At 39.4% G+C, this 6,828-nt stretch overlaps 1 long non-coding RNA gene across 2 annotated transcripts in view; it reads left to right on the forward strand.

The window, feature by feature from the left end:
• LOC136793680 (uncharacterized) overlaps window positions 1-4,110 on the forward strand; it is a 300,761-nt gene extending 296,651 nt beyond the window's left edge. For both annotated transcript variants that reach the window (XR_010839291.1, XR_010839292.1), the window contains 2 exons: window positions 3,638-3,689; window positions 4,046-4,110. This is a non-coding gene — a long non-coding RNA (uncharacterized lncRNA). The remainder of the gene's footprint in view (window positions 1-3,637; window positions 3,690-4,045) is intronic.
• The last annotated feature ends 2,718 nt before the right edge of the window (window positions 4,111-6,828 follow it).

Consider the following 6,828-nt stretch of genomic DNA (forward strand, 5'->3'; position numbering starts at 1 on the left):
GAAGACTGTATATTACACAGGATTGAAACAAGTATAAGTAATCTTGACTAGAGTGTAATAATACGTTTTCCTTTATTTATCTCTTATTATATGCCTGTTAGCCACCATATTCAACTGAGATGTCAATTTCTAAAGAAATAGTCCATTTAAAATCAATACTCAGTTGATCCTTGACAGTCAACCATCTGTACTAGATTTCAGAACTTCAGAGATATTAAATTTGTGGTAAAAATAATAAAAACAAAATGGGGAAAATGTTTTTGGTAGATGTTCAGACAGTTGATCTTAGTTGAAAATATGATACAAACACTGATGGTTAATAAATTTGTTCAACTATAGTTTAAAGATCTAGAGATGAACTGGTGGCCAGATCCATTTTCACCTGGGGTAGTCAGTTTCACTCAGTTTACAGACTCTGCTCTGGGTCACACATGACATTACTAGAACATCGCTCCTGCTCGAAAACCTTACATATATGTGTAAAATATATGTACATATGTATGTAATCCTACACACATAAATCATGTATGATTTATAGATATAATTTATTTATATTTAAATACACATGTAGTTATCTATATATAGAGAGAGAAACAGAGACAGAGATAAAGAGAAAGGGAGAGAGAAATAATGTAATTTTAAAATTCTAAGCCAATAGCATAATTATTACATAGAATAAGTAGATAAGTGGCCATTTCCTTAACATCTAGGGTATTTTAATGACCATGAGATCTCACTATTTCATAATATAGGATTATATGATATTCTCATATGTGATAAAGCATTGGAAATAAGAATATTCTCAGATATGATAAAGCATTGGAAATAAGAATCTTATCAAATTTGTGCATTTAATCTTCTATTCATGGGTTACAAAACAAATATTTGAACTATCATTTGTTTATGAGCATTATTCAGTACCAAGGGCATTCTAACAAAGACTCTGAGACTATTACTTTTAATTATACTCTTTCTAATTAAACCCAATAAACCATTTCCTGAGGAATCACAGACAGTTCTCAATCTAGGATGGTTTGATTTATGAGGCAATATGTATTCAGTAGAAACTGCACTTCAAATTTTGAACTTTGATCTTCTCCAGGGCTAGCGATATGCCATAGGATGCCCTCTTTCATGATACTATATTGGCATGCCGGGCAGCCCCACCCAGCAAGCTGCAGCTCCCGGTCAGCCACATGGTCATCAGGGTAAACAACCAATATGCTTATAACCATTCTGCACCCATACAACCATTCTGTTTGTCATTTTCAGTGAAGTAGTCAATAAATTACATGAAATATTTAACAATTTATTATAAAATAGTCTCTGTGTTAGATGATGTTGCCAAACTACAGGCTAATGTAAGTGTTCTAAGCAAATTTAAGGTAGGCAAGGCTAAGCTATGATGTAGGTTAGGCATTAAATGCATTTTCCAATTGTAATATTTTCAGTTTACCATGGGTTACCCTACCATAAGTCAAGAAAGATTTGTAGTTTAATTTTTTGCTAGATCTACCATAATAAAGAATCCAAATAAAACTCATTAGTGATGACTCCAAACAAAACACATTGTCCTTTTTCATGGTTGAAATCCAATATAATCTTCATAATCTTCCTATCTAACAAACCCTCTTCCACTGGGCTTTCCAATGACTGTCCCTAATTTGCCATTGATCTTTTTGTCTTCCTGAGTTCCTCAAATTTTCTGTGTCTCATGGATGGGACAGTTTGTCTTCAATAACATCATCCTACCTTTGCTGGACTGTACCTTCCTTACAGGCAGAAATCATTTTGCCATTCATCCCTAAATCTTTAAATTATTTAAGTCCCTGACCTTCTATTTGAATCCCAGTTCTCTCAGTTGGCCTCAGTAATGCAGTAAATTGTCTGCTGTAAGGCTTTCTTTTTATCAGTTTTAATAACTGTTATGTCAAGAAGTAATCTTGAAACTGTTTGAAAAGAAACAACTTTGGGGGAATGTGCTAGGGGTAGGTGGATGTTCCCCTTGATGTCCTCCAAGATGCCTCTGGAATAAACGGAGGCATAGAGATTAAGCAACTCTTCTGAGTATGCAAAGCAAGGAAATAGGGAAGCAAAAATTCTGAGCTGGGTTGGTCAGAATCTAGAGTTCAAACTTTTAACTTCTAAACAATCTATCCTTGATAATAGGGTGTGGAGAGCATTTTTAAATCCTGCTTATTGTCTCTGCCATTAGATAGAGTTCTGGTTGCTAGTAACTATGATATCTTCAATCAAATTAATATATAATTTCATTTTCCCACTTTATTATTGAGCTGAATACATCAAAACTTCTCAATCATTCACACATTTTCAATAATTTCAATAAAGAAAAAAAAACCTTATGTGCAAAGTGAGGAAAGTGACTCTCAGACTACATGGCTATTCATCTCTAGCTGGGTTGCTTTTTAACACAGCTATTGTTAAAACAGCCTTTTATATTTTACAAAAATCATTTTCTTTCCCCTGAAGCCAAGACTAGAGGACTTTTTGTTGTTGTTGTTTTGGAAGGAGTGTGACTCAACACTTCACACCTTCTTCTTTATGAGAGAAATGCATGAGACAGGGTTAGTGACCACTATCTCTGTGTGTGAGAATAATTCCTTGCTTGACCAAACTTTGGTCATGGTCCTCAACTTTCTCCTAGGCTCATCTGTGCATTTCTTTGTAAATCTAGTTTTAGCAACCTCCCTTCTAAGTAGTTTTAACTAGAATCCCCGACCCTTGATATCTGATCACCCTTGATATCTGATCAGGTTCCTCACTCTCTGCTGTCCCCCAGATGATGTCTGAGTCCTCTGGCCTGTCTTCAGCGAGAATCTGGTTAGGTCAGTTTAGCCAGAACTCTCCTTACCCCTAACGTTTTCTCTTAATAATTTTCCATCCACTGACTGCCACCGTGTTCCCTGGCTATAAATTCCCACTTGTCCAAACTGTATTTGTAGTTGAGCCCAGTCTTTCTCCCCCACTGCAAAATCTCATTGCAGTGGTCCCTATACCTCTCCCAATGGTCCTGAATCAAGTCTGCCTTACCATGTTGAACAAGTGTCATTGAATTTCTTTTTCTTTAACACATGCCAAGGTTTAGTTCTGTGAATTGCAGCAAGAGTCATTATTGCTTGCAGGAAAGAGAGAAGTGAACCCAGTGATCCTCTCAGCATGGAGGGCCCAGCCCTTGGGTCAAGGCCCCAGGAGATACTGCAGTTCTGCCAACTCATGCATTTCATGGGTGGCATTAAGTTTCTTCAGTGGAGACCAGGTGTACAGGGGAAACTGGGAAGGTGAACAGTAGGAAACCAGAAATAAACTTCATATATCATTGCTTACAATGTTGAGAGTATTAAACAAACAATAATTCTAGTAATAGCAGGCAACATAAATATGCCAAATGCCTCCTCCAGAACTAATTAAAAATATTGACCAATTACTAAATAACAGAGCTCTCCCAAAAGACTGTAGTATTCTGGGAATAGTAATAAGTATCAACAACTTTCAGAGAGAGCTGACCTAAGTCGTAGAAAAGAAATACATCTAAGAATCTTATTTTATAAGTTACAAGAGGAGGAATTAGATGAGAGAAAAATTAGTTTATTGGTTCAAATAATTTTTCATTTTACAGATACAAGAGAAATATGAGACCCAGATCTGTCAAAATTCTAAAGAAATAATATGTAAGTTTCCTATCTTATTAAGAATCTTTTATTAGAAAGCAAAAAAAAAAGATAAAAATGTAATTGAGTTTGTGAGCCACTGTAGGGATTTTGAACTTGCAAATAGGTCAATTGCTGAGAGAAAATTATACATGAAAGAAAAATCTAGAATATTACTATTTAATAAGTCAAGTGAGAAAACTTTGTGCATGTAATATCATTATGTTTATCCCACACCCACTCTGGATACTGAATTATTCAATTTTATTCTTTAAGACATTTTCTTGTTTTGATTTCTGTGTTTGCAGAGATCACAAATCCACTAGCGAAATAAACATTACAATGTATTTTAGCCTCATATATTATGATAATTCCAGCAGTCAAACAGCTGATGTCAGGAGATTTGAGAGGATGGCGGAAGAGGAAGATGCAGAGATCACCTTCCTCCCCACAGATACATCAGAAATACATCTACACGTGGAACTGCTCTTATAGAACACCCACTGAATGCTGGCAGAACACTTCAGACCTTCCAAAAGGCAAGAAACTCCCCACATACCTGGGTAGGGCAAAAGAAAAAAGAGAAAACAGAAACAAAAGAATAGGGATGGGACCTGCACCAGTGGGAGGGAGCTGTGAAGGAGGAAATGTTTCCACATGCTAGAAGCCCCTTCACGGGCGGAGACTGCAGGTGGCGGTGGGGGGAAGTTTCAGAGCCGCGGAGGAAAGCCTAGTAACAGGGGTGCGGAGGGCAAAGCAGAAAGATTCCCGCATGGAGGATTGGGGCGACCAGCACTCACCAGCCCAAGGGGCTTCTCTGCTCACCGACCGGGGCAGGCGGGGGCTGGGGGCTGAGGCTCGGGCTTTGGGCAGATCGCAGGGAGAGGACTGAGGTTGGCTGCATGAACACAGCCTGAAGGGGTTAGTGCACCACAGCTAGCCGGGAGTCCGGGAAAAAGTTTGCACCTGCCTAAGAGGCAAGAGACTTCTTCTTCCCTCTTTGTTTCCTGGTGTGTGAGGAGAGGGGATTAACAGCACTGCTTAAAGGAGCTCCAGAGACGGGCGGGACCACGGCTATCAGCGTGGACCCCAGAGAAGGTCATGGGACACTAATGGTGTTGCTGCGGCCACCAAGAAGCCTGTGTGCGAGCAGAGGTCACTCCTCCTGGGAGCCTGTGCAGCCCGCCACTGCCAGGGTCCCGGGATCCAGGGACAGCTTCCCCGGAGAACACACGGTGCACCTCACGCTGGTGCAACGTCATGTCAGCCTCTGCTGCCGCAGGCTCGCCCCGCATCTGTACCCCTCCCTCCCCCTGGCCTGAGTGAGCCAGAGGCCCCGAATCAGCTGCTCCTTTAATCCCATCCTGTGTGAGTGAAGAGCAGACGCCCTCCGACGACCTATACACAGAGATGGGGCCAAATCCAAAGCTGAACCCCGGGAGCTGTGCAAACAAAGAAGAGAAAGGGAAATCTCTCCCAGCAGCCTCAGGAGAAGCGGATAAAATCTTCACAATCAACTTGATGTACCCTGCATCTGTGGAATACCTGAATAGACAACAAATCATCCCAAATTGAGGAGGTGGACTTTGGGAACAAGATATATTATTTTTTCCCCTTTTCCTCTTTTTGTGACTGTGTATGTTTCTGGGTGAGATTTTGTTTATATAGCTTTGCTTTCACCATTTGTCCTAGAGTTCTGTCCATCCGTTTTTTTTTATTTAAAATTTTTTTCTTAATAATTATTTAGTTTTTATTTTAATAACTTTATTTTTCCTCTTTCTTTCTTTCTTTTTCTTTCCCTTCCTTTCTTTCTTTCTTTCTTTCTTTCTTTCTTTCTTTCTTTCTTTCTTTCTTTCTTTCTTTCTTTCTTTCTTTCTTTCTTTCTTTCTTTCTTTCTTTCTTTCTTTCTTTCTTTCTTTCTTTCTTTCTATTTTTTCTCCCTTTTATTCTGAGCCATGTGGATGAAAGGCTGTTGGTGCTCCAGCCAGGAGTCAGTACTGTGCCTCTGATGTGGCAGAGCCAACTTCAGGACACTGGTCCAGAAGACACCTCCCAGCTTCATGTAATATCAAATGGCAAAAATCTCCCAGAGATCTCCATCTCAACACCAAGACCCAGCTCCACTCAACGAGCAGCAAGCTACAGTGCTGGATACCCTATGCCAGACAACTAGCAAGACAGGAACACAGCCCCATCCATTAGCAGAGAGGCTGCCTAAAACCATAATAAGGCCACAGACACCCCAAAACACACCACCAGACGTGGACTTGCCCACCAGAAAGACAAGATCCAGCCTCATCCACCAGAACAAAGGCACTAGTTCCCTCCACCAGGAAGCCTACACAACCCACTGAACAAATCTTAGCCACTGGGGACAGACACCAAAAACAACAGGAACTACAAACCTGTAGCCTGTGAAAAGGAGACCCCAAACAAGATAATATAAGCAAAATGAGAAGACAGAAAAACACAGCAGATGAAGGAGCAAGGTAAAAACCCACCAGACCTAAAAAATGAAGAGGAAATAGGCAGTCTACCTGGAAAAGAATTCAGAATAATGATAGTAAAGATGATAAAAAATCCTGGAAATAGAATAGACAAAATGCAAGAAACATTTAACAAGAACCTAGAAGAACTAAATAGGAAACAAGCAATGACGGAAAACACAATAAATGAAATTAAAAATACTCTAGAAGGGATCAATAGCAGAATAACTGACACAGAAGAACAGATAAGTGACCTGGAAGATAAAATAGTGGAAATAACTACTGCAGAGCAGAATAAAGAAAAAAGAATAAAAGAACAAAGGACAGTCTCAGAGACCTCTGGGACAACATTAAACACACCAACGTTCGAATTATAGGGGTCCCAGAAGAAGAAGAGAAAAAGAAAGGGACTGAGAAAATATTTGAAGAGATTATAGTTGAAAACATCCCTAATATGGTACAGGAAATAGTTAATCAAGTCCAGGAAGAACAGAGAGTCCCATACACGATAAATCCAAGGAGAAACACGCCAAGACACATATTAATCAAACTATCAAAAGTTAAATATAAAGAAAACATATTAAAAGCAGTAAGAGAAAAATAACACACAAGAGAATCCCCATAAGGTTAACAGCTGATCTTTCAGCAGAAACTCTCCAAGCCAGAAGGGAGTG

The sequence above is a fragment of the Kogia breviceps genome, chromosome 2 (genome assembly GCF_026419965.1).
Source record: "Kogia breviceps isolate mKogBre1 chromosome 2, mKogBre1 haplotype 1, whole genome shotgun sequence".
In the NCBI taxonomy this organism is placed as follows: Eukaryota; Metazoa; Chordata; class Mammalia; order Artiodactyla; family Physeteridae; genus Kogia; species Kogia breviceps.